Genomic DNA, 25,073 nt, shown 5'->3' with positions numbered 1-25,073 from the left:
GTTCCACTGGTCTTCATGTCTGTTTTTGGGCCAGTACCATGCTGTTTTTATTGTTATTGCTTTGTAATATAGTTTGAAGTCAGGTATCGTGATACCTCCAGCATTGTTCTTTTGACTGAGTATTGCCTTGGCTATTCGTGGCCTCTTGTGTTTCCATATAAATTTAACAGTAGATTTTTCAATCTCTTTAATGAATGCCATTGGGATTTTGATGGGAATTGCATTAAACATGTAGATTACTTTTGGGAGTATAGATATTTTTACTATGTTGATTCTACCAATCCATGAGCATGGGAGATCTCTCCACTTTCTGTAGTCTTCCTCAATCTCTTTCTTCAGAAGTTTATAGTTTTCCTTGTAGAGGTCATTCACATTTTTTGTTAGGTTTACACCTAGGTATTTGATTTTTTTTGAGGCTATTGTAAATGGAATTGTTTTCATATATTCTTTTTCAGTTTGTTCATTATTAGTGTATAGAAATGCTAATGATTTTTCTATGTTGATTTTATATCCTGCTACCTTGCTATAGCTATTGATGGTGTCTACGAGCTTCTAAGTAGAGTTTTTTTGGGTCTTTAAGGTATAGGACAATGTTGTCTGCAAATAGGGATATTTTGACAGTTTCTTTACCTATTTGTATTCCTTTTATTCCTTCTTCTTGCCTAATTGCTCTTTCTAGGAATTCCAGTACTATGTTGAATAGGAGTGGAGATAGTGGGCATCCTTGTCTATTTCCTGATTTTAGAGGGAATGGTTTCAGTTTTTCTCCGTTAAGTATAATGCTGGCTGTAGGTTTGTCATATATAGCTTTTATAATGTTGAGGTACTTTCCTTCTATTCCTAGTTTTCTTAGAGCTTTTATCATGAAATGGTGTTGGAACTTATCAAAGGCTTTTTCTGCATCTGTTGAGATGATCAAGTGGTTTTTGTCTTTGCTTCTGTTAATGTGGTTTATTAGTTTATTAATTTTCGTATGTTGAACCACCCCTGCATTCCTGGGATGAAGCCTACTAGGTCATGGTGAATAATCTTTGATGTGTTGTTGAATTTGGTTTGCCATTATTTTGTTGAGTATTTTTGCATCGATGTTCATTAAGGAGATTGGCCTATAGTTCTCCTTTTTGGAGGTGTCTTTGCCTGGTTTGGGGATAAGTTTAATACTGGCTTCATAAAATGTGTTAGGCAGTTTTCCTTCTCTTTCTATTTCATGGAACAGTTTAAGGAGGGTTGGTATCAGTTCTTCTTTAAAGGTCTGATAGAATTCAGCAGAGAATCCATCAGGTCCTGGACTTTTCTTTTTGGGGAGACTCTTGATTGCTGCTTCAATTTCATTTTGTGTTATAGATCTATTCAGGTGATTAATATCCTCTTGGTTCAGTTTTGGATGAGCATATGTATCTAGAAATCTGTCCATTTCTTTAGGATTTTCAAATTTATTTGAATATAAGTTCTTGAAGTAGTCTCTGATGATTTCCTGGACTTCCATGGTGTTTGTTGTTATCTCCCCTTTTGCATTCCTGATTCTACGAATTTGGGTTTTTTCTCTCCTCATTTTAGTCAGGTTTGCCAGGGGTCTGTTGATCTTGTTTATTTTTTCAAAGAACCAACTTTTTGTTTCATTAATTCTTTGTATGGCTTTTTTTGGTTTCTATTTCATTGATTTCAGCTCTGATTTTTATTATTTCTCTCCTATTTGTTTTGGGATTTGCTTGTTCTTGTTTTTCTAGGAGTTTGAGATGTATCATTAGGTCATTGATTTGGGATCTTTCAGTCTTTATAATATATGCACTCATGGCTATAAACTTTCCTCTCAGGACTGCCTTTGCTGTGTCCCATAGGTTCTGGTAGGTTGTGTTTTCATTTTCATTGACTTCCAGGAACTTTTTAATTTCCTCTTTTATTTCACCAATGACCCATTGTTCATTAAGTAATGAGTTATTCTGTTTCCAGCTGTCTGCGTGTTTTTTGTCTTTACTTTTGTTGTTGAGTTCTACTTTTATTGTGTTGTGATCGGATAGTATGCATGATATAATTTCTATAGTCTTATATTTGCTGAGGCTTGCTTTGTGCCCTAGGATATGATCTATTTTAGAGAAGGTTCAATGGGCTGCTGAGGAGAATGTATATTGTGTAGAAGTTGGATGAAATGTTCTGTAGACATCAAGTAGGTCCATTTGATCTACTTTATATTTTAGATCTTGAATTTATTGATTTTTTGTTTGGATGACCTATCTATTGATGATAATGTGGTGTTAAAGTCTCCACAACCACTGTGTTGGCGTTTATATATGCTTTTAAGTCTTTCAGGGTATGTTTGATGAAATTGGGTTCCTTGACATTGGGTGCATATAGGTTGATTATTGATATTTCCTTTTAGTTTATTTCCCCTTTTATTAGTATGGAATGTCCTTCTTTATCTTGTTTGATCAATGTAGATTTGAAGTCTACTTTGTCAGAGATAAGTATTGCTACTCCTGCCTGTTTTCGGGGACCATTGGCTTGGTAAATCTTCTTCCAGCCTTTCATCGTAAGCCTATGCTTATTTTTGTCAGTGAGATGGGTCTCCTGTAAGCAACAAATTGTTGCATCTTCCTTTTTAATCCATTTCGTCAAATGATGCCTTTTGATGGGTGAATTAAGTCCATTAACATTAAGTGTTAGTACTGATAGGTATGTGGTGATTCCTGTCATTTAGTTGTCTTAGTTGTTTGAAGGTTTGATTGTGTGTACCTAAGTTGAGGTTACTCTCTACTTTCTTGCCTTTTCTTTTCCTGTAGTTTGGTGCTGCCTGCCCTTTCATCGTTATGTTGAGTTTCACTTTCTGTGTGCAGAATCCCTTGCAGAATCTTTTGTAGTGGTGGCTTTGTGGTCACATATTGTTTTAGTTTTTGCTTATCATGGAAGACTTTTATTGCTCCATCTATTTTGAATGATAGTTTTGCTGGGTAGAGTATCCTGGGGTTGAAGTTATTTTCATTTAGTGCCTGGAAGATCTCTCCCCAAGCTCTTCTTTCTTTTAAAGTTTCTGTTGAGAAGTCTGCTGTGATTTTGATGGGTTTACCTTTGTATGTTATTTGTTTATTCTCTCTTATAGCCTTCAATATTCTTTCCCTAGTTTCTGAACTTGTTGTTTTAATGATGATATGTCGTGGGATAGTTCTATTTTGATCTGTCTGGTGTTCTGGAGGCCCCTTCCATCCGTATGGGAATATCTTTCTCTAGATTTGGGAAATTTTCTGTTATTATTTGTTTGAATGTATTACACATTCCCTTTGTTTGCACCTCTTCTTCTTTGATGCCCATGATTCTCAGGTTTGGTCTTTTGATGGAGTCGGTGAGTTCTTGCATTTTCTTTTCACAGGTCTTGAGTTGTTTAATTAATAGTTTTTCGGTTTTTCCTTTAATTACCATTTCATCTTCGAGTTCTGAGATTCTGTCTTCTGTTTGTTCGTTCTGCTGGATTGGCCTTCCATTTTGTTTTGCAATTCTGTTTCGTTCTATTTTCTGAGGTTTTCCATATCCTGGGTCCATTCCTCGTTAATGTTGTCTATTTTTGCCCTGAGTTCATTTATCTGTTTATCAATTGTGTTCTCTGTTTCACTTTGGTGTTTATACAGTGCTTCTATGGTTTCCTTTATTTCTACTTTTGCTTTTTCGAATTCTCTATTTTTGTTGTCTTGGAATTTCTTGAGTGTCTCCTGTACATTTTGGTTTACCATATCTTGTATCATCTCTATAAAATTCTCATTGAGTACATGTAGTATTTCTTCTTTTAGATTATTCTTGTGGGCTTCATTGGGTTCTTTGGCATAGTTTATCTTCATTTTGTTGGAGTCTGGATTTGAGTATCTATTTTCTTCATTTCCCTCTGGTTCCTGTACTAATTTTTTGCTGTGGGGAAACTGGTTTCCCTTTTTTTTCTGTCTTCTCGTCATTGCCCTTGTTGTTGTTATTGTCCCTGTACTGTGTGCAATTAAGTATTTTCTGGCTTGTAATAATAGCACTAGTGATATTTAGAATGGAATGGTGAGAGGAGATGGAAAGCAAAGAAGTTAAAGGAAAAGGGAAAAGCAAATAAACAAGTAGAAAAAAACAAAACAAAGAAGCAAAAAAAATTTCAAAGATAAAAACAGGGAGAGACAGTGTACTAATCAAACGTAAGCTGAAAAGGCATTAGAGAGTCAGAGAGGATTGAAAATAAAAAATTTTAAAAAATAAAAATAAAAACTAAATGAAAAAAAAATATATATAAAACAAATAAATAAAATAAAATGCAATAAAAGTTTCAGTCTTAATAATTTTGGTGTTCATCCCTCAGCCTCCAGTCCTGGAGATGGTTCCTCACATGGTGTTCTGTAGTTGTCTCATCAAAGCGGAAAAATAAAATAAAACAAAACCACACAAAACAAAACAAAAAAACCCACAAAGTGTCCCAAGTTCAAATGTAATACAGTTTCAGTAAGTTTTTCAGCATGCAGGTGTAGTTCAGTTGTTTTCTCATCAAAGGTAGGGAGAGAGAAAAAAAGAAGTCTGGAGACAGTTCTGTGAATGGCTATCTGAGGCTGTGTCTTGCCTGCCCACTGCTGTCAGCCTATTGTTGCTGGAGGCTTTATTTATGCGGATCTCAGGGGTGAGCTTAACACTCACCTGGCCCCAAAGGCTTTGTTTACTCAGAGTTCTCCTGTGCACGTGCTGCTGCTACAAGCTTTCCCCTTTCCAAGCACACTGGGGGAGGTGACACTGCACCCGCTTTCTATGGCCTGCGTGTTTATTTACAGCCCACGTGGGAAGTGGGTCTTCCCCTGCCTCCTGTGGAGTTTTCCTCCCTCCACCACTCTCACAAGCTTTCCCACTCCTGGTTGCTGTGCGTGTGCCACTGCTCCCACCCTCTCCTCTCCAGCCAGGCCCAGCTTGTTTATATTTACAGTTCTGGGAGGGATTCCCCTCCCCCCTCTTCACGCTCAGGGCGCCCCACCCTCCTTGCAACGTTGTCTTTATTGTTCTTATTGCTTTTTACTCAGTTTCTCTTTTTTTCCCTGGGTGGGGGTCGGTCTGTCCAGGGGGCTATGCTGATCTGGCCCAGGGTTGTCTGTGGGAGTACTGTGTATCGCTTAGCTCACCTTGTGGTCTGCATCTTCCCAAGCCTTCTGGGCGCCGGCATCTGGCGGCAGCCCAGGGGCCCTACTGGTTTCTCCGGTTAACGTGAAGTGGAGATGCTCTGCACAGGCTGGAGGTGTGGAGGGATCAAAGTTTTGCCTCTTCTCAGTGTAAGGTGTATCTCCAGCATCTCTCCAAGATTTTACTTTAGGAGGCTCCCTTTCTGCTTCCTCCCTCTAGCTGCCATCTTGGAATCCACTAGTATCTGTTTTGTGTATTTTTTAAATCTGTTCTCAATTACCTTGTAACCTTTTTGTTAATGTTTCAGATTTACTGAGATAGGCTAACCTACCATAGAATTTACCTAGTTTTTTTGTTTTGGTTTGGTGCTTTTGGTGTACTGGAGTTTGAACTCAGGGCCTTATGCTTCCTAGGCAAGTGTGTCACCACTTGAGCAACACTCCCCAGCCTGCTTCGTGTATTTTGATGCATTGTTTTTAGGTATGTATACATTTATAATTATTCTATCTTCCTGATGTATTGATTCTGCCACCATATGTAACTTCTTTGTATTTCATTTCTTGTCTTGAAGTCTTCTCATAAATCTTTCTTCTGATACTGATGTTTCCATTCCAGCCCTATCATGGTTACCATTGATATGGTACATTTTTTACCCTTTTACTTACTACTTGTGTGTTTGAATTTAAGGTATGTCTCCTATAGACAGTATGTACTTGGATCTTGCTTTTCTTTTTGGTATTGCTTCTTTATCCAGTCTTATTATCTCTGCTCTTAATTTGCATGTTTAAACCATTAAAATTCAGTGTAGTCATTGATAGGACTTAAATTTGGCATTTTGCTATTGGATTTCTATATGTCTCTTACTTTTTATTCCTCTGTTGTACCTTGTCTGCATTCTTTTGTGTTGACTATTTTAAATTTTTACTAATTATTTGTTAAATATTTTATGGGCTATTCTAATTTCTCTCTGAAGTTTAAAATATTGTTTTTTTAGCATTGGTTCTAGGCATTACAATATATATTTTAGCCTATCAAAATGTATATATCAACTTGATACTAATTTACTTCTAATATGTAACTCCATATCCTCTTCAATGTTGTACTGTTATAGAAATTGCATCTGTTATAAAGCCAACAATAAGGTGTGTATTATTGTAAAGCAACAGTAACTATTGCTTTATACACTGTTTTCTAAATAATATAAGAAAAAACCAGTCTTTTGTAATAACCCGGATATTTACCATTTCCTATACTCCTCATTTCTTCTTATAAACTCAAGTCACCATCTAGAGTCATTTTCTTTTAGCCTGAGGAACTTCCTTTAGTTAATTTTTATAACATAAGTCTGCCAGAAAGGAACTCTATTGACCTTTAGGAAGACTTTATTTCACTTTGTCAAAACTTCCCTATACATGGAGCTGGGTGGGAGGCAGACAGGAGCAGCCACTGGATAGACCAATACAGATTTTCCCCTCATAGTTTAGCATTATCATAACCTTTTGGTTAATTTCCACAGAACAGAAAAGGTTTTGTCAGTATTACCCAGTTTCCTCATTGCTCTTTAGAGAGATGGGTTTTCTAGTAGTCTCACTTGCCCATAGGTGGAAATACCTTTCTCAGATTTACTGTTTTATCTTATGAAGTCTAACCTTGAATACTACCTCATGAATATTATTTTTGGCAGTACTGGGGTTTGAACTCAGGGTCTCACACTTGCTAGGCAGGTGCTTTACCACTTGAGCCACTCCACCAGCCATTTTTTGTACTGAGTATATTCAAGATAAAGTCTTGTGAAACTTTTGCCCAGGCTGGCCTTGAACCAAGATCCTCCTGAGTAGTTAAGATTACAGGCATGAGCCACCAGTGCCCAGCTACTTTATGAATGTTAACCATTGTATTTCTTATTCAGGTTACAATGTTTGTTTAGACTCTTTGGGCTGATATAACAAAATAATTTATACTGAATAATTTATAAACAAGAGAAATTTATTGCTCATAGTTCATGGGGCTACAAAGTGGCAGGATACAAAATCAGTATACAAAAGTCAGTAGTTTTTCTATACACCAACAATGAACAGACTGAGAAAGAAACCAGGGAAACTATCCCATTCACAACAGCACCCCCCCCAAAAGTATCTAGGAATAAATTTAATTAAGGACATGAAAGACCTTTACCATGAAAACTATAAATCACTAAAGACAGAAAAAAGAAGACATCAGAAGATGGAAAGATTTCCCGTGTTCATGGATTGGCCCAGTCCTTTTTGCTTCAATTATTTTTTCATATAGGGTCTTGTGCTTTTGCCTGGTCACCCTCAGACTGTGATCCTCCTACCTCTGCCTCCCACACAGCTGGGATTCTATTGAGGAAGTGCTTGCCTATACCTATTATTCCTTCCTTATTCAGAGGAAAGCTTCCTCCACAATAACTTCATTGAAAAAAATTTTCATGATTAATCAAACAACATAGAAAATAATGAACTCATATTACTGAATGTTAAGAACAACCAAAACAGCTCAAACGAATGAGAAAAATGGAGTCAAGCCTATAAAAATTGAAGTCAAAGGAATAGAAAGACAAAAATATAATACTAATAATTAATGAATTCCTTGCCTATACCTATTACTTCCAGAGTATTCCCTGCTCTTTCCTGTGCTAACTTCAGAGTTTCAGGTCTGCTCCATTTTTAGTTTATACTAATATAGGGTGATAAACATGGATCTAGTTTCAGTTTTTTTTGCAGACGGATAACCACTTTTCCCAGCAACATTTGTTGAAGAGGCTGTCTTTTCTCCATCGTATGTTTTTGGTGCCTTTGTCCAAAATAAGGTGGGCATAGCTGTGTAGATTCATATCCGGGTCCTCTATTCTGTTCCACTGGTCTTCATGTCTGTTTTGTGCCAGTACCATGCTGTTTTTATTGTTATTGCTTTGTAATATAGTTTGAAGTTGGGTATTGTGATACTGCCAGCATTGCTCTTTTTGCTGAGTATTTCGTTGGCTATTCACAGTCTCTCGTGTTTCTAAATGGTTTTTTGTACCAACAAATGGTAAGACATTTCAATAAATAATGAAAGAAAAACTTAATGAAGAATAGAAAACTATTTGATAATACTGAAAAGTGCTTGTTTAGGAATAGTAAATGGAACCCAGAAGGACACACAACATAAAATGTATATCAAATATAAAGAGAATATCAGAAATGTATTACTCTATGTAAGTCTGTGGTTTTCACACAGGGATAAGTGCTAAGGACTGTTGAGCTTAGAAAAGGGATACCTCTCACACAATACATGTGATCAGGGGTAAGACAGAATACAGAAGGAATCTTTCAGCTGTGAGAATGGCTCAAGTGGTAAAGCACCTGCCTAGCAAGCATGGATCTCTGAGTTCAAACCCAGTACCTCAAGGAAAAAAAAATTGTGTCAGTTCAGAAGTTATCTTTCCAGAGCCTCAGAGGTAAGAAGGTAAGAGGTAGAGATTGCCTGCTTTAGGCATTGAATTGCCAGCACATTCTTCTCCCTCTTAAAATTGGATCCATTATTTATGCCATGAGAAAAGAAATATGATAAAATGGAAAAATACGTTTTTTTAAAAAATAGCATAGGCAAGGAAGAGTTGAAATTTAATTTCTAAGAAATCAAAATTCAATGAGAATGATATTTTTGGACCTCATTTTGGTTTCAGATGCAAGAAAAAAAGCAGAAATACAAAAAATGTGAGCACGTCACATCAAGCAGACATGTTTGCTGGTGCCTTTGTTTGTGGGTGGCATTTTTTCCTACAGAAAAGGCAGTAGAAGAGCAGTCAAAGATGGTATTTGTGGGTTTATCTGAAATGCTGCTGCTATTGTGAGGAAATAGTTTCAACACATCCAGTGCCACTGCAGCTTCCTTCCCATGAGGTCTAGCAGCTGGGAGAAGATATGACCTATAGCCAGTTGAAAGAGGCCTGGGCTCCAAACTGGGCCCCTGTGCTTTCTACAAGGCTCTGGGGAAGACCTGGACACTAGTTATCTTGGTGCATAACCTGAATGGTAAGGAACCTGAAGTGGACCAGCAGCTGCCAAGTGTTGCTGTACAGGAAGTCTTGGGGAGGTGCTCAGTTTCTCCCAGTGTGGGTAGAAACATAGGAACCTTCTCAAAGGCTTTCAGGGTCATTAGACTCCTTTTCCTGCCCCTTGAAGCAAGAGTTAGCTGGTTTTTACATAATGTCATTGTGATATGGCACATGTATCTCCCATAGGAGGAGCATGAGAATAGGCCAGTTCTAAGTGGCTTAGAGCATGAGCAGGTATGTGTGGGTGACAGTCTCAGGTGTACCCAATTGTCTAGAGGCTTAGAGGACCTCAAGAATAGGGAAAGCTCTTCTAGTGGAGCAGATCTGTGTAAAGATGAGGACCAAAGATGAGCCTACCTACTCAGGAGGCAGACATCAGGAGGATCATGAGCTGGTGGAGTGGCAAGTGGTGGAGTACCTGCCTAGTAAGCATGAAGCCCTGAGTTCAAACCCCAGTACCCCAAAACTAAAAAAAAGGAGGACAAAAGAACTGGCATAGCAGTGCATGCCTGTATTCCTGCATTGAAAGCACTGCTGAGGCTGAAGCAGGAGATCACAAGTTTGAGGCCAGTCTGGGCTACTAGTGAGACCTTGCTGGAAGGAAGGAAGGGAGGGAGGGAGGGAAAGGAGAGAAGGGGAGGGCTGGGGAGGAAGAGAGGAAGAAAATTTCCATTTATAGCAATATCAAAATGAATCACATACCTAGGAAAATATTCAACTAAGAGATAAAAGACTAGAAATAACTTGTGTTCATTAGTTAGAAGGCTAAATATGTTTAACTGGCCAATATTACCCAAAGAGATCTACAGATTCTTGGAATTACCATACCCATGATTATCTTTGCACCAGTGGAATAGCTGATACTAAAATTCATGTAGAATTGCAAGAGACCTGAGTAGTAAAAACAATCTTAAATAACAACCCCGAGGTAGAGGAGTCATTCCTCCAGAGCATAAAACTTACCTTCAGATGTGCAGTAATCAAATCAGTGTGCGAGTCACATAAGAATATATTAAGACCAGATATAAACCCATACACTATGGTCAAATGATTTTCAACAAAGCTATCAAGGTCATCCTATGGAGAAAGGAATAATCTCTTTAACAAATGATGTTGGAACAACTGGTTATCTATATACCAAAGAATCCTTACCTCACACCATATGCAAAAATTAAACACGTAGGTGCATATCTGTATTCCCAGCTGTGTGGGAGGCAGAGGTAGGAGGATCAGTCTGAGGGTGACCCCAGGCAAAAGCATAAGACCCTATATGAAACAATTATTGAAGCCAAAAGGGCTGGGCCATTCCATGAGCATGGGAAATCTTTCCATCTTCTGATGTCTTCTTTGATTTCTGTCTTTAGTGATTTATAGTTTTCATTATAGAGGTGTTTCACGTCCTTAGTTAAATATATTCCTAGATACTTTGGAGGGGGGCGTTGTGAATGGGATAGTTTCCCTGATTTCTTTCTCAGTCTGTTCATTATTGGTGTATAGAAAAACTACTGATTTTTGTGTACCGATTTTGTATCCTGCTACTTTGCTGAAAGTGTTTATGACGTCTAAGTGTTTTTTGATGGTGTTTTTAGGGTTTTTTTTACATATAAGATCATATAGAGGAGGTGAATTAACCTAAGATATTTTTAATACATTGTAAGAATGTGCGTAAATGCCACAATGTACCCCCACCCAGCACAACAATAAAGGGAAAAAAAGATCACATCATCTGCAAATAGGGATAATTTGAGTTCTTCCTTTCCTATTTGAATCGTTTTTGTGGGGAGCAGATTATGAGAAGCCTATAAGAACTTGACATAATGTCAAATAATCGGCAGGCTGAGTTTGGCATGGCCCCAGACACAAGAGTGTGAGGGCAAAATGCAGCATGGCTGCTTTTCCTAAAATGTTTATGTTCAGAGTAGGATTATAGGTTTCTCTTGTTACAGTGTCACGCCCCTCCCAGAAAACTGTTGTTCCACCTCGATGAAGGAAGAGGGGGGATTGATTGATTGATTTGCAAGGGGACTGCCCCTACTGCCAAGGTTGGCTGCTTGCCAGGCTGCTGCAGGGGGCAAGGGGATTGCTGCTACTGCTGAGGTTTGCAAGGGGACTGCAACTACTGCGGGGTGGGCAGCTGCCATTGTATGTCTGCAGGTCTGAGGACCAAGAATTTTAAGAGATTAAAGAAAACATGGGACAGTGAGAGTCTAAGTAAAGAGACTTTAAAGAATAGAAAAGAAAGGCTTTAAAGAATAGGAAAGAAGAAGGTTTTAAAGTGTAGAGAAAAGCAAAGTAAAAGAAGAGAAATAAAAAAGTAACGAGGCTGTTGTGTGTCTACATCCAAGCGCCCAGCACACCTGATCTGTGTAGGTTCAGAGGATATTTATTATTCAGCCATGGAAAGCAATGAAATATTTATGTATCTTACTACATGCATGAACTTTGAAGACATCCTCTGTAACTAATACACAAAAGGCCATGTCTTCTAATGATTGCATTTATATGAACCCAGCACCAGTAACTCCTTACGGGCACAAAGCAGAGTACTGGTTGCTAGTGGCTGGGCAGACAGGTAGGGGGAATGATTACTTAATAGATACAGTGTTTCCTATGTGGTAATTAAAATTATGTGGAGCTAGACAGAAGCAATACTTGCACAGTATTGTAACTGTAATGAATGCACACAATAAAATAGGTAATTTTAGGTAACATGAATTTTAATTCAACATTAAGTGGCAATATTTTTAAACATGTCAGTATTTCTAAAAAATATGAAATGTATTTGAAAAGCATTCAAGTAGTTAAGTGAAGACTTGCTTTAACAATTATGATATGGGAGAATTTGAGCATTGCTTTAAAAAACCTTATATTACATGTGCATAAGGAAAAGATAATAATACAAGGTACAGACTTTCTTTTTTTCCATATTGGGGTTTGAACTCAGGGCCTCAGGCTCACTACCACTTGAGCCACTCTGCCAACACAAACATTTTGAGTGGCTATTTTTTCTCACTGGCATAGGCCTGTCATATACCTTTTAATTTATAATTTCTGAAAGGTCTTCTAGAGTAAAATTAAAAATTACAAGCACTCAAAAACTGTGTATGGATATATGCCGAGGGGGTAATGTGCTACTGAATATTTTGTAAAAAGTGACAATGGCATGTATTTCTATCTTTAGAGAAACCTGAGTATGAGTTTTGCATGGGTATGTCTACAAATTTTTAAGTACTGTGTATTTGTGATCATGGCCAGTTTCGGGATATCTGTTTAAATATGACATTTCAGAACATTTTTATATCTTTATTTTTATTTATACTTAGATAAACAGAGACACTAATGTGAATGCTGTGAGAGATCGTAAAGCTCTCTCAGGAAACACAGATAGGTGACTGGATGGAGACACAAGGTGAATGGGTACACAGGCCTAGTCTCAAGGTCAGAGTATGGAGCAGGACTCTCAGGGAATTTAGAAAGTGAACTAGAATGAGAACCAAGGGTCCTGGGCCCAGCTTTGCTCTTCTCCAAGCCCTGAGATGTAAACATTTTCTTTTCTTTCTATATATGGATCCTTGAGGTTGCTCCCCAGACTAGAAGGTAACACTAGAGATACAACACTGTATGAAAAATAAGCAGATATCAAAAGGCTTGGTTGTAAGTTCTTGAGAAGAGAAGATGCTTAATGAGGGTGGGTGACTTAGATCTCATTTCTTTCCCATAGTACCTGGGATTGGATGATCTAGGGGTCATGTGCACTAGATCTCCCTTTGATATCAAATGGAAACCAAAAGCAAAATTCTAGGAGTGGAGCTTATTTCTTCAAATCGAGCAACAACAAAACAGCAAAGTAACCAAATTTTTTGGTTGATTTGTTTCTTCTGGTTTTTTTTTTTTTTTTTTTCTTCAAACAGGAAGGGTGGAAGAAGAGCTCCTGTATGCAGGGCTCTTTGCTCCTCTGGAACAACACTGCCATCATGCGGAAATAGTTTCAGAAATCCCTTAGCCATGAGTGTTTTCCCCATGTAAACCCTAGCAGCTGAGAAAGGTAGAACCTGTGGAAGGTCAAATGGACCCAGGCCCATGCTTGGCCTCCCAACCATTTTCTCTGCAACCAGGCAAGAGAAATAAACAAATACAGAGTCTTGGTGTAGAACCTGTTGACTGAGGGACCAGTACTGAGTGTGCAGAGGGCTGGAAGTCCAGGCACAGGAAGTGGAGGGGTGGAGCTCAGCACTGCCCTGAGTAGAATCCCAATCTACTAGCAAATATTCAGGAAAGGAGTTTAAGTCTTAGCCAATTGCTGGGGAAATTCAGCAGTATGTGGTTGGTTGTTGTGGGTCAAAGGCTACCCAAACTCTGGAGCCTAGTTCTCCTTTAGCTAGCTAAAAATATTCACACATGTAAATGGAGATACCAAAGGGTAAAGTAGTCAAGAATCCTCCAGCTCCTGGAGGCAGCCATGATGGATTGTAGCTTATTTCTCAGGCCTAGAAAAATAGTGAGGTTTTTTTTTTGTGCCTCGCTTAGAATAAAATTCCGGGCTTACTGCATGCTGGGCAAAGGCACTACCACTGACCTATTACAGCACCAGCCCTAGAGAAAAAATTTTTTCCTAGCACATTTTGATTGAAGCATGAGGATTGTAAATTCCAGGTCAGCCTAGGCTACAAAGAGAGACCTTGTCTCAAAAAACTAAAAATATCTAAATAAATTATCAATTTAAAATTTTGTGTGGAAAGTTTATGACAAAGATTTCCATGCCTCCCCTCCAATGATTTCATCTGAGATAGATCTTTGCTCTTAGGAAAATTTTAAATTACTGTAAGTTAATCATAAAGAGGTTTCATTGTGATATTTCCATGGATGCATACAATGCACTTTGATCAAAATCACACCCTCAGTTGACTCTTAATTTCCCTTTTTCAAGCAGTGTTTAGTGGGTTTTATTATTTTATCTTCATATATAGATAGATAGATAGATAGATACTTAGATCATGTTCATCCCTCATCCCTTAACAAATTTTCTTTTTGAAAAGAACCCCTAACAGCCTGCATTTATTTGTCTTTGAGTGATTTCCTCTGGTATTGCCCACACTGAGAATAACAAAACCAACAATGACTTCCTGTGTCAGCCACTACTGGCAGCTGCTGGTCCACTCCAGAGGCCCTTCATTTGTCATGTTCTACACCAAGATAGCTCCAATGTTCAGGTCTCTCTTAGGGCCTTTGGAGAAGGGAAGTTGACTCAGCCTGTAGCCCAGGACAGTTTCAAATCACCAAAGGCCACCACATTCCCCAATTGCTAGGCCTCATGGAAAGGAAACTGTAATGGCACAGGGTGTGTTTAAACTATATCCACGTGATGGCAGTAGTGCTCCAGATAAGTTCACAAGCGCCATCTTTGAGTTCTCTTCTCCCACCCTTCCTGTCTGAAAACAACAAACATGGCTGCCTTGAATTTGAGCCAGCATGGTTGAAAAGGCTCACCTTATTGCATTTCTGCTTGCATTTCCCATCTGACACTAAACCGAGGCCTAAATCTAAATCTACCCACTTTCATCAGGACTTTTGCCCTTCCAGAATGTAAATCTCCAATTGGACCTTATCCTTTTAGGCATGATTTACTTCACTCAGTGGTACTTATCCTGTAGTTTGCTATGATATCATTTATCCTCCTTGAAGCCCGGAAGAAGTCTTTATCTCGTAAACAACTCACAAATCCAAGTACTTATTTTTGTTTTTGTAGTTTAATACAATGTTTAACAAAGCCCCTCCCATAAAAATCTATTATTCCTTTAGGATCTGTTATACTGTATTAAAAAAAATCTATTATTCCAACAGCTGAGTATGAGTCATCATGATGGAATCACCTCACCAAAGTCCACATAAATCTGAAAATTAAGTTTCCAGGACAGAGGTTCTGGGGGGCACACCATCAAACCATATCATGATTTATCTAAAAATTCCAATAAAACAAATAAAAGTGTCTACTTTTCTCAAGCACTGTTGAGAGTGTGTTTTTTTACTTTTATTTACATTGTAGCCTTAAAATGTTGACAAGCAATGTGTACTATACTATTGATATTCATGTAAATTCATGTTCTTCAAAGCTTTTTAAATACAAACCTGCTTCCAGGCACCAGTAGTTCATGTGTAATCACAGTCACTCAAGAGGCAGAGATCAGGAGGATGGCAGTTCAAAGCCAGTCTCAGCAAATAGTTCTTAGATATCCTATCTCAAAAATACCCAACATAAAAAAGCTGTCAGAATAGCTCAAATGGTACAGTGCCTGCCTAGCAAATGTGAAGCCCAGAGTTCAAACCCCATATTGCCAAAAAAAAAAAACCTGCTCTAATCTAAATTACAATGTATACATTCATCCTGTTTTCATATAGGTTTATTTCTAGTGTGAGACTAATCTAGAAGACTGTATGTACTGTATGTGTATATTGATAGACGTGCTTGGAAATAATCCAAAAGGTTATTAGTTGCTTTGAAAGGATTTTTGATAGTACTTTTCTTTGTGATCAGTGCATGGTTATCAATCCTTGATAAGAACTATTATTTAATATACTAATAAGAAAATATACTAAGCCTTTTACCTAGGAAATATAACACACACACACACACACACACACACACACACACACACACACCATAGAGTCACAGCTCCATAGAATTCACAAGCTTAGAAAGTAGAGGACTCCCTACTTGTCTTGGAGGGTAACCAGCTCAAATACTACTTTCTCCTGGCATGGTAGAAGAGGCATTAAGGAGGCAAAGGGGGGAGGATTGTTGGATATCTGGAGTTGGAGAACAGCCTGGGTAACAAAGTGAGAGCATGTCTCAAAAATGAAAGCTGAGAACAGAAATAAAAATAAAAGGCAATCATGGTGGCTATGTATAGCAATCCTAGCTACTTACAAGATTGAGGCAGGAGGATCTGTAGTCTGGATAACAGAGAAATCTAAGGCAGTCTGGACAATTTAGGGAGGCCCTGTCTAAAGGAGAAAAATACTGGGTGTATTTTTCAGTGGAAGAGAACTTGCCTACCTTTCTTGACACCATGGGTTTAATATATAGTACAAAATAAATATATAAACAAATGAATAAATATTGTATTAAAAGAACACTCACCAGTCATGGTGGAACATGCCTCTAATCCCAACATACAGGAGGCTGAGGCAGAAGCATCTACAACTGGAAGCCAATCTAGTAAGACCCTATACTCCCCCCCCAAAAAAAGCACACACACTGGATTTTCAAATTATTTGTTAAAGAAGATGTTTTTCAGCCTTCTAGCAATATCCTTCTTTTTCTGCCTTCATAGACCAAATTTACTGTCTTAAAAAAAAAAAATTTGATGCCATGACAAAGTACCTGAGTGGACAAGGTCAGAGGGTGGATTCTGCCTCAGTTTGGTGTCAGATCGGAAATGCATGCAGAAATACAATAATGTAAGCCTTTTTCACCTAATTGGCCAAAATGCAAGGGAGCCATGTTTGTTGGTGCCTTTGTCTTAGTGTAGTGTTTTTACAAACAGGAAGGGTGGGAGAAAAGAACTCAAAGATGGTGCTCCTGGGCTTATCTGCAACACGACTGCCATCATGCGGATATAGTTTCAACACACCCTGTGCCGTTACAGTTTCCTTTCCATGAGGCCTACTAGTTGGGAAATGTAGTGGCCTGTAGTAACATGGAAGTGTTCTGGGCTCCAGGCTGAGTGGACTTAACTTCTCTGAAAACAAGAACTAGTTTCAAACCATGGCAAACTCCTGGAGAAGGAGCACAGTGAAGTAAACTACACTTGAATCGAAAGTCCAGTGGAGATTTACTTTCTGAAAGGACAACAGCCCCTGATGCAGGAGAGTCTATTTAGGTCTCAGTCTACCTTCAGATTGAAAACTAAGAAAAATGCAGAATTGTGAGCCTCTTCTACCAAGCTGGCACAATGGAAGGCAACCATGTTTCCTGATAACTTTGTTTCTTGATGTCTTCTTTTTTTTCCAGTCAGAAAGGGTGGGAGAAGAGCACTCAAAGATGGTGCTCACAGGCATATGTGGTGCTATACTGCCATCATGAGGAAATGGTTTCAACACATGGGATGCGGTGGATGAGGGAAGGTCTGGCTTATAGGGAGTTGGAAGAGGCTTGGGCTTCAAGCTGGGCCTCCTTAACTTTTCCTAAGGCACTAAGAGAGACTTAAATTCCAGTGTTATCCTAGTATACAATGTGCAGAGTAAGGAGCCTGGGGAGGACCAGCAACTGTCAGGAAACATTGACACAGGAACTCCTCACTGGGCTTGTTCCGGTATGAACAGGACCAAAGGAATATCCTCAAAGACAAATACAGGATTTTGATGATTCTTCTCTTCTGTTCTTGCCCTTGGACCAGTAGTCAGCAGGCTTTCATGTAGTATCACTATACTATAGTTACTGGAAAAATAACACTGATAAATACATGGGTTCTTGTGTCTGGCAGGAAAAGAATTCAAGCAAGACACAAAAATGTAGTGAAAATAATAGTATAGAGTTTATTAGGAAAGATATGTAGTAGAACAGGATAAAAGTGGGGGAAAATGCACAAAAAAGAGAAACACCCCCCACCCCCACCCCCACCCCCACAGGAAATGAGAGTAGAGACTCAATATGGTGGCCCCCATCTCTTAGTCTTATACTGATAGAGCTGGGGGAATACACCTGGTCAAAGATAATGGATCTGGGAGGCTGAGATGGTTGCTAAAACAGGGAAGGGGGGTCATCCTGGCCTACCCAAAACATAGAACTTTCTTTTGCTAGACAAGATGATTCTCCACCCATCCAAGAAGCCCAGGAGCTTGTTAACATCTCAAAGAGAGAAAGTTGAAGCTGATAGTCCTGGAGTGTAGACAGCCCTGTTCTTGTAATTTAGCATTTTAAAAGAGATGGGAGAAGTGGCCAACTACTCTGGCTTTTTAGGTTTTTATACTTTTTAGTTTCTATGAGTCTGGCCTTTTTAATATTTATTAAAATAATATAAATTTCTTCTTTCTTCATCTATCCTGCTTATCCATCACTCAAGGCTAATTGCTACCTAACACTATGGGGCTTTAGAGTCATCATGACTTTTCTCAAGAGTGTAAAATGTAAAGGACAGACTTTTTCCAGAGGAAGTTTTGCGGCCCTTGGTATGCTTTCTATGAGTCACTAATCAAATAAAATTTGCTAAGAGCAAAACTCTCAGTTGAAATAAACAAGAGAGGAAGGCATAAAATTGATTTTCAACCTGAGGACTGGGGACCCAAACCATATTAAACTAATCTGTGTCCTTGTCTACCTGTTTTATACCTGGTTGGTGATAGAGATGTTTCATAGGTCTATTCTATTCTGAGACTTGAGGGAAGATCGAAACTACGCAAAGCATTTCTATATCTCGGTGGGTACAACAGGCTCAGTGCCTGGAATGCAGGAGACCCTGAATTTGATCCCTAGTTCAGCAAATACCAAGCTAAAAATCAACCAGTGAAACAAAAGACACCCCCACGGCTTTTCTAGGTGACATATCAGCTACAAATCCACTATTACTGTAAACAGGGCATGGAGGATTTGTCCCAACCACCTTCTGCCTTTAGTGTCCCCACTTAGATATGTGAATCTCTTCAGCTAGCCAAGGGGGACTTGGCTGTAGAATTCTGTGTAAACCTTGACCCACAACAACCAAACCACATGCTGCCCAATTTCCCCTGCACTTGGCTAAGACTTAAACCATTCCAAAACCTCTTTTTCTGAGTATTTGTTTGTGATCAGGATTCGCCATGAATGGTGCTGAAGTTCCGCCTCTCCACTTCCTGTCCTTGCTCTTCCAGGCCTCTGCAACTCACTCCTGGTCCCTATTTTCACGTTCTACGTCAGTACTCTGGCATTTGTGCGTTTCTTCTGACTGCGGAGAAAATGGATGTGAGGCCAAGCATGAGTCTGAGCCCTTTTGACTTCCCAGAGACCCTGTGTTCCTCTCTGCTGAGGTTTTCACGGAAGAAACGCTCACGTTTTAGGGAATTCTGAAACTATTTCCGCACGGTGGCAGTGTTGCCCAAGAAGAGCCAAACAACCTTGTTTGCAGAAGCTTTGCTCCCACCCTTCCAGTTTGCAAAAAAAAAAAAAAAAAAAAAAATGCCCGAAGAGACACAAAAATACAACCTATAATGCATCCAGCTTTTTTTTTTCAAATACATTTTGAGAAAACAAGCTCCTCTCTTAGAATTTCCCGGGCACCACCATAAATAAATAAAAAGAGGTCAAGTAATTTACCCTCATCAGGCATAGGTGGGGTTTTTTTTTGGCGGTATTGGAGTTTGAACTCAGGGCCTCTCACTTGCTAGGCTGGCGTTCTTGAGTAATTCCGCCAGCCCCTTTTTTCCTTTTGAAAGTAGGTCTCACTATGAACCCAAGGCTGGCCCCAAAGTCCTGATCCTCCTGCTTCAGCCTCTGCAGTGCTTTGAATATAGGGGGGACCACCATGCCCAGGTCTCTGGTCCTCATCTTTACACATATCTGCTCCAGTAGAAGAACCTTGCCCATCTTTTCAAACCCACCAAGTCTCCAGACAATTGGGTACACCTGAGACTGTCACCCAAACACACCTGGTTCTGCTCTAAGTCACCTACCTAGAACTCGCTGTTTCAATCCACACTGGGAGGAACCAAGGCCCCCCTCCCCAGAAAACCTGGCAGCCAGCAGTTCACTCTTCAGGTTCTGTACCAAGATAACTCCAGTGTCCAGTTCTCCATCAGAGCCTTGGAGAATGCAAGGGGGTCAGCTTGCAGCCCAAGCCGCTTTCAACTGGCTTCAGGTCACATGTCCTAGCAACTGCTTGGCCTCATGGGAAGGAAACTATAATGGCACTGGGTGTGTTGAAACTATTTCCTCAAGATGGCAGTACTACAAAATCAATCCCGTAAGCGCCATCCTCAAATGTTCCTCTCCCGCCCTTCGTGTCTGAAAAAAATGCCACCAAAAACTCACGGCTGGTTACATTTTGCCAATTTGGTGGAACTTGTTCATTGTGCTGCATTTTTGCTCTAGTTTTCCTTCTAAACCAAACCAAGGTTTAAAACCACCACTCTCATACAGAAACTTTTTTCCCAAAATTTACATCAATACCTCAAATAGTCTTCTGTGAGTATGCTTATTACTACTCAGCATGTTAAGCCATTGAATTTTGAGCTGCATGCAGAAGGATCTAGGCTGAAATGGGAGAAGGAATTGCTTGTTCCCTAGAGATTATATCGAGCTATCAACTGCTAATACCAAGTCTCTCCACCCAACCAACCATGCAGTCCTTTCCACTTTTTCCACTTTCACCCTTCTATTGAACTGTTGGCAATGCTTTGCCAAGAGACCTAAGAGGAGCCCCAGATAGCTCCTCTTAGGTGATATATTATATATATATATATATATATATAATCACCTCTATATGCCATAGCTGCTCTGTACAGCATGATACCTATCCTTACATGTGTATGAACTCTTCTTGGAAGTTATTCAAAATTTTGTCCCATTGTTTCCTCATTTAAAATTGGAATAAAGCACATTCGTATATATCTCAGCTTTTTCATGTGACTTTCGTGTGCTTGTGTGTATGTATATATGTGTGTGTGTTAGATTTTTATATCTTAGGTGTCAAACCTGCAGTATTTTCTCATCAAGCTTGGTATTTGCCACGTATTTAGAAAATACTCTGTGCTACCCAAGAAGAAAAGCACCGCCATAAAACCCGTAAAGATAACTAATAAGAACTTAGATTATTTCCTTGCAACTTTTAAATACATACACATATACTTCTATGTTTATGTTCTCCACAGATAACCTATATTAAAGTGCAGTATGTCAGTGTTGTGGTTTGGATTTGAGCAGGTATATATTCTAACAACATTTTGATGTGAATACATTCACACACTTCATATTCATCTATAAACTTTCGTTAACATGTCTACATATATACATATGTGATACCTATTACATAGGGGCACCCAGCTATGCGTGTTGGCACAAGTCTATAATCTCAGCTACTCAGGGGGCAGAGGCAGGAGAATCTGGACAGAGTTACAAGACCAACTGGAGAAAGTCAGGGAGACCTTATCTAAAAAACAAATGTATACATACATATATAGATATATTAATGTGTATCAAGGTTTGAGCTCAGAATCTCACAGTTGCTGTATAGGCACTACACCAACTTGAGTCTCATCCCCAGTCTAGCACCGGGCATAGAGAACATAGTTTTAGCAAAAGCTGCATTATTATCTTATAGTTTCTGTGTGCATACACACAAAAACTTTTTGACAATTATTAAGTAAGGTAGTCCTGTTGAACTTTGTAAACAGTTTAAGGTTTTGGTTTTTTTTAAACTATTAGAATTCTCCTCCCTGCCCCCACTGGGGTTGAACTCAGAGCCTTATGCTTGCTAGGCAGTTTCTATACTACTTGAGTCATGTTCCCAGCCAACTAATTCATTTTTTGTTTGAGGTTGGCTATAATTAGACTACTTCTTCTCCACCTGTTTTTTGTTGTTATTTTATGTTTATGAAAATACTACCTTAGAAGTTTCAACAATTCGTGAGCCAATTGAGAAGTTGTACTTGTAACAGATGCTCCTATTTCCAGGTAATAAGCCTGTAGATATTAGGGTATACCTGAGGCCTTCAGCAAACACACCTGTTCCTTCAATATGCCATTGGGTACTTGCTTGTTCCTAGTATTTCAACAATGCCTCAACAACAGATACGTGCCCCATACCATACTGTCAACAAGTGGTCATCTGTGTGTCACTCTATGTAAGGATTGTTCCAACTGGGGGAAAAAAAAAAAGAGATAAATTCTCACAAAAACATGCATTTCAATTTGGGTGGATTTGTCTAATCCTACCTGCACCTGGTATAAACCTCTACCTTGCATAAGATGCCCTCTTTCCTATCTATTGGTAGCTGCTGGTTCAGTACTTGCATTATACTCTCCCAGTTCTATACTAAAATGTCACAAATGTTCAGCTATTTTATGAGGAATTAGAAGAAACTTTATGAAAGGGGATGGTTGTAGCCCTCAGTTTGGCTTTAGATTGGAAATAAAACAGCTGCATTGTGAGTTTGTTCCATCAAGCTGGGCAAAATTCAGGGTAGCCATGTTTGCTGGTGTCTTTGTCTCTGGGTTGTATTTTTGTCAGACAGTAAGGGCGGGAGAAACTCACTCAAAGATGGCGCATGAAGACATCTGGAGCACTACTGCCATCGCGAGGAAGTAGTTTCAACACCCAATGCCACCACAGCTTCCTTCCAAGGAGGCCTAGTGGTTAAGGGAAGACCACTTAAGCTCCAAGCTAAGCTGGCCATTCTTGCCTTTTCCCAAGGCTCTAAGAAACACCTAGACATTAGTGCCCTGTTGATGAGAATACTATATTTAATCAGGAAATTAGATCGATTGAATAATACAGTACATTAGGTCATCTATAAGAGCCTAAAAATATAGCTGGTGGGGTGGTTCAAGTGGTAGAGTGCCTGCCTAGCAAGCATGAGGCCCTGAATTCAAGCCCCAGTACTGCCAAACCAAAAAAACCTAAAAATTACCCAGCCATACCACTCTTGGGCATATATCCTAAGCATATCACAATGAAACTCCCTTGCATTGTTCATGTATGCTAATTCAAAAATACACTAAAACTACTAAATAAAACATGAAATTTTACAACACACACACAGAAACCTAGTAAGTGGTTTATACCAAGAGAATCAAAAATACATGCCTTGGAATTTTTTCTTTGTTTTTGGCAGGTACTTGAACTGGTATTTGAACTCAGGGCTTCCTGCTTAAAAAGCTGACTGGAGCCACACCTCCAGTCCACTTGGCTCTGGTTATTTTGGAGATGGAGTCTTGGGAACTATTTCCAAGGATGGCCTTGAACCAAAACCCTCCCCATCTCAGCCTCCCAAGTAGCTAGCATTACAGGTGTGAGCCACCAGCACGGGACTTAAAGGTCATTTTTCTACAGGAAAAAAAAAATAAAAGCACAATTCAATAAATAATGAAGGGGAAAACTTAAGAAAGGAGTATGAAATTAATGATATTAAAAGTGCTTATTTAGCTACAGAAATAAAACCCACAATAAACAAAAACATAAAAATGTTTAGTGATATGAAAATAGAAGAATAAAACCTGTTGAAATTGCTCTAAGAAAGGGGGAAGGAGGGAAGAGGGAGAACATGGAGGGGATAAATCTAAAAATGTTGCAAGCACACATATAAATATCACAATGTATCCCCTTGTACAAATATTAAATGCTAATAAATTTTTTTAAATGTATATTGAGTAGAGACTATAGAAATGTATCCGTATATGTAAGGCATTGTATGACATGCCAGGATAGGTCCTAAGGATTGTTCAGACTAGAAAAGGGATATAGCTTACAAACTGATTTATTATTGGTAAGACAGAATAATATTTATATAGATTCAGAGGTAGAAAGCGTTAGTAGAGGTGCCCTTCTAGGAATGGGCTTGCCTGGCACATTCTTCCTCTCTGAGGTTGGATGCCTGATACACTGAGAGAGAAAACTTGATGCAACAGGAAAATAACGAACGTAGACATAGAATGCTGTGCAGAACTCCTTAAGATGAAAAAGAAAAAAAAAAGAAAACCCAGCATAGGCAAGGAGTGAAACTTTAGATCTAAGAAATCAAGACTCCTGAAGAGAATGGTGATTCTAGGCCTCAGTTTGGTTTCAGATGGAAAACAAAGGCAGAAATACAGCAACATGAGCCTGTTCCAGCATGTTGGTTAAAATGCAAGACAGCCATGTTTCCTGGTGCCATACTTTCTGGGTGACATTTTTTTTCTGAGACCAAGGGCGGGAGTAGACCACTCAAAGGTGGTGCTTTGTGGATATCTATGGAGCCCTACTGCCATCATGAGGAAGTCATTTCAAGAGACTACCCACCGTGAGTTTCCTTCTAAGAAGACCTAGCAGTTGTGGGAAAGTCTATTCTGAAGGGATCTGAAGTCAGAGTTCCAAACTAGGTCACATCACCATCGCCCAGGGCCCCAAGAGGAAACTGAACAAGGAGGCAACTTAATGCAGAACCTGGAGTGTGAGAAAGCTGGAGTGGAGCAGCAGTTGTCAGGGGATACTGAAACCTGAAGTGGCAGGGCGGGAACTAAGTTCCCCCCAGTACTGTGCACAATAACAAAGGAACCCACCGCAATTAAAGTGCAGGTTCTCGGGGACACAATGTTCTGTTCTGGTCTCTTGGAGCATGAGTTAACAGGATTTCACAAGGTACTAAGGTACCATTAAGCTTCTGTCAGACTATAAAGGACAAGCCAGTTCAAAAGGAAGTTTAGTACTAGGCGCCAGTGGTTCAAGCCTGTAGTCCTAGCTTCTCAGGACGCAGAGAAAAGGAAGATTGAGGTTCAAAACCAGCCTGGGCAAATAGTTCATGAGACCCTATCTCGAAAGAACCCATCACAAAAAGGAAAGGCCCAAAGTGTAGGCCCTGAGTTCAAACGCCAGTACCAAAAAAACAAAAAAAAACAGCGAAGTTTAGTTGACTTTGGCATGCTCGCTATTCTCACAGCCAAGAAAACTTCATAAGACCTAGCATCTATCAAAGATTAATAGAGAGAGGACGGCAGGGATCCCTTTCCCTCATCTTATCCAGGATTCATTTTAAATCTTTATTTATTATTCATCTTATTTATTTACCTTTTGTTGTTGTTGTTGTTCAGACAGGGTCTCTATTTATTTAGCCCAGGCTGCCTAGAATTTCCAAGTAACCAAGGCTAGCCTTTAACTCTCATGAGGCTCTTGCCTCAGCCTCCTGGGGCCTGGAACTGTAGGCATGAACCACCATGCCCAGCTTCCACAGG

The 25,073-nt window shown here is 39.3% G+C and overlaps 2 long non-coding RNA genes across 3 annotated transcripts in view; one reads left to right on the top strand and one right to left on the bottom strand.

The window, feature by feature from the left end:
• LOC141419894 (uncharacterized) overlaps nucleotides 1-25,073 on the top strand; it is an 89,792-nt gene that overhangs the window by 9,042 nt on the left and 55,677 nt on the right. The window lies entirely within an intron of this gene.
• Nucleotides 17,810-25,073, bottom strand: part of LOC109675454 (uncharacterized) — a 62,968-nt gene continuing 55,704 nt past the window's right edge. For both annotated transcript variants that reach the window (XR_002211435.2, XR_012444623.1), the window contains exon 8: nucleotides 17,810-19,098. This is a non-coding gene — a long non-coding RNA (uncharacterized lncRNA). The remainder of the gene's footprint in view (nucleotides 19,099-25,073) is intronic.

Source organism: Castor canadensis, chromosome X (assembly GCF_047511655.1).
Source record: "Castor canadensis chromosome X, mCasCan1.hap1v2, whole genome shotgun sequence".
In the NCBI taxonomy this organism is placed as follows: Eukaryota; Metazoa; Chordata; class Mammalia; order Rodentia; family Castoridae; genus Castor; species Castor canadensis.
Note: the sequence above shows the minus strand (reverse complement) of the source record. Positions and strands in the feature narration are given on the sequence as shown.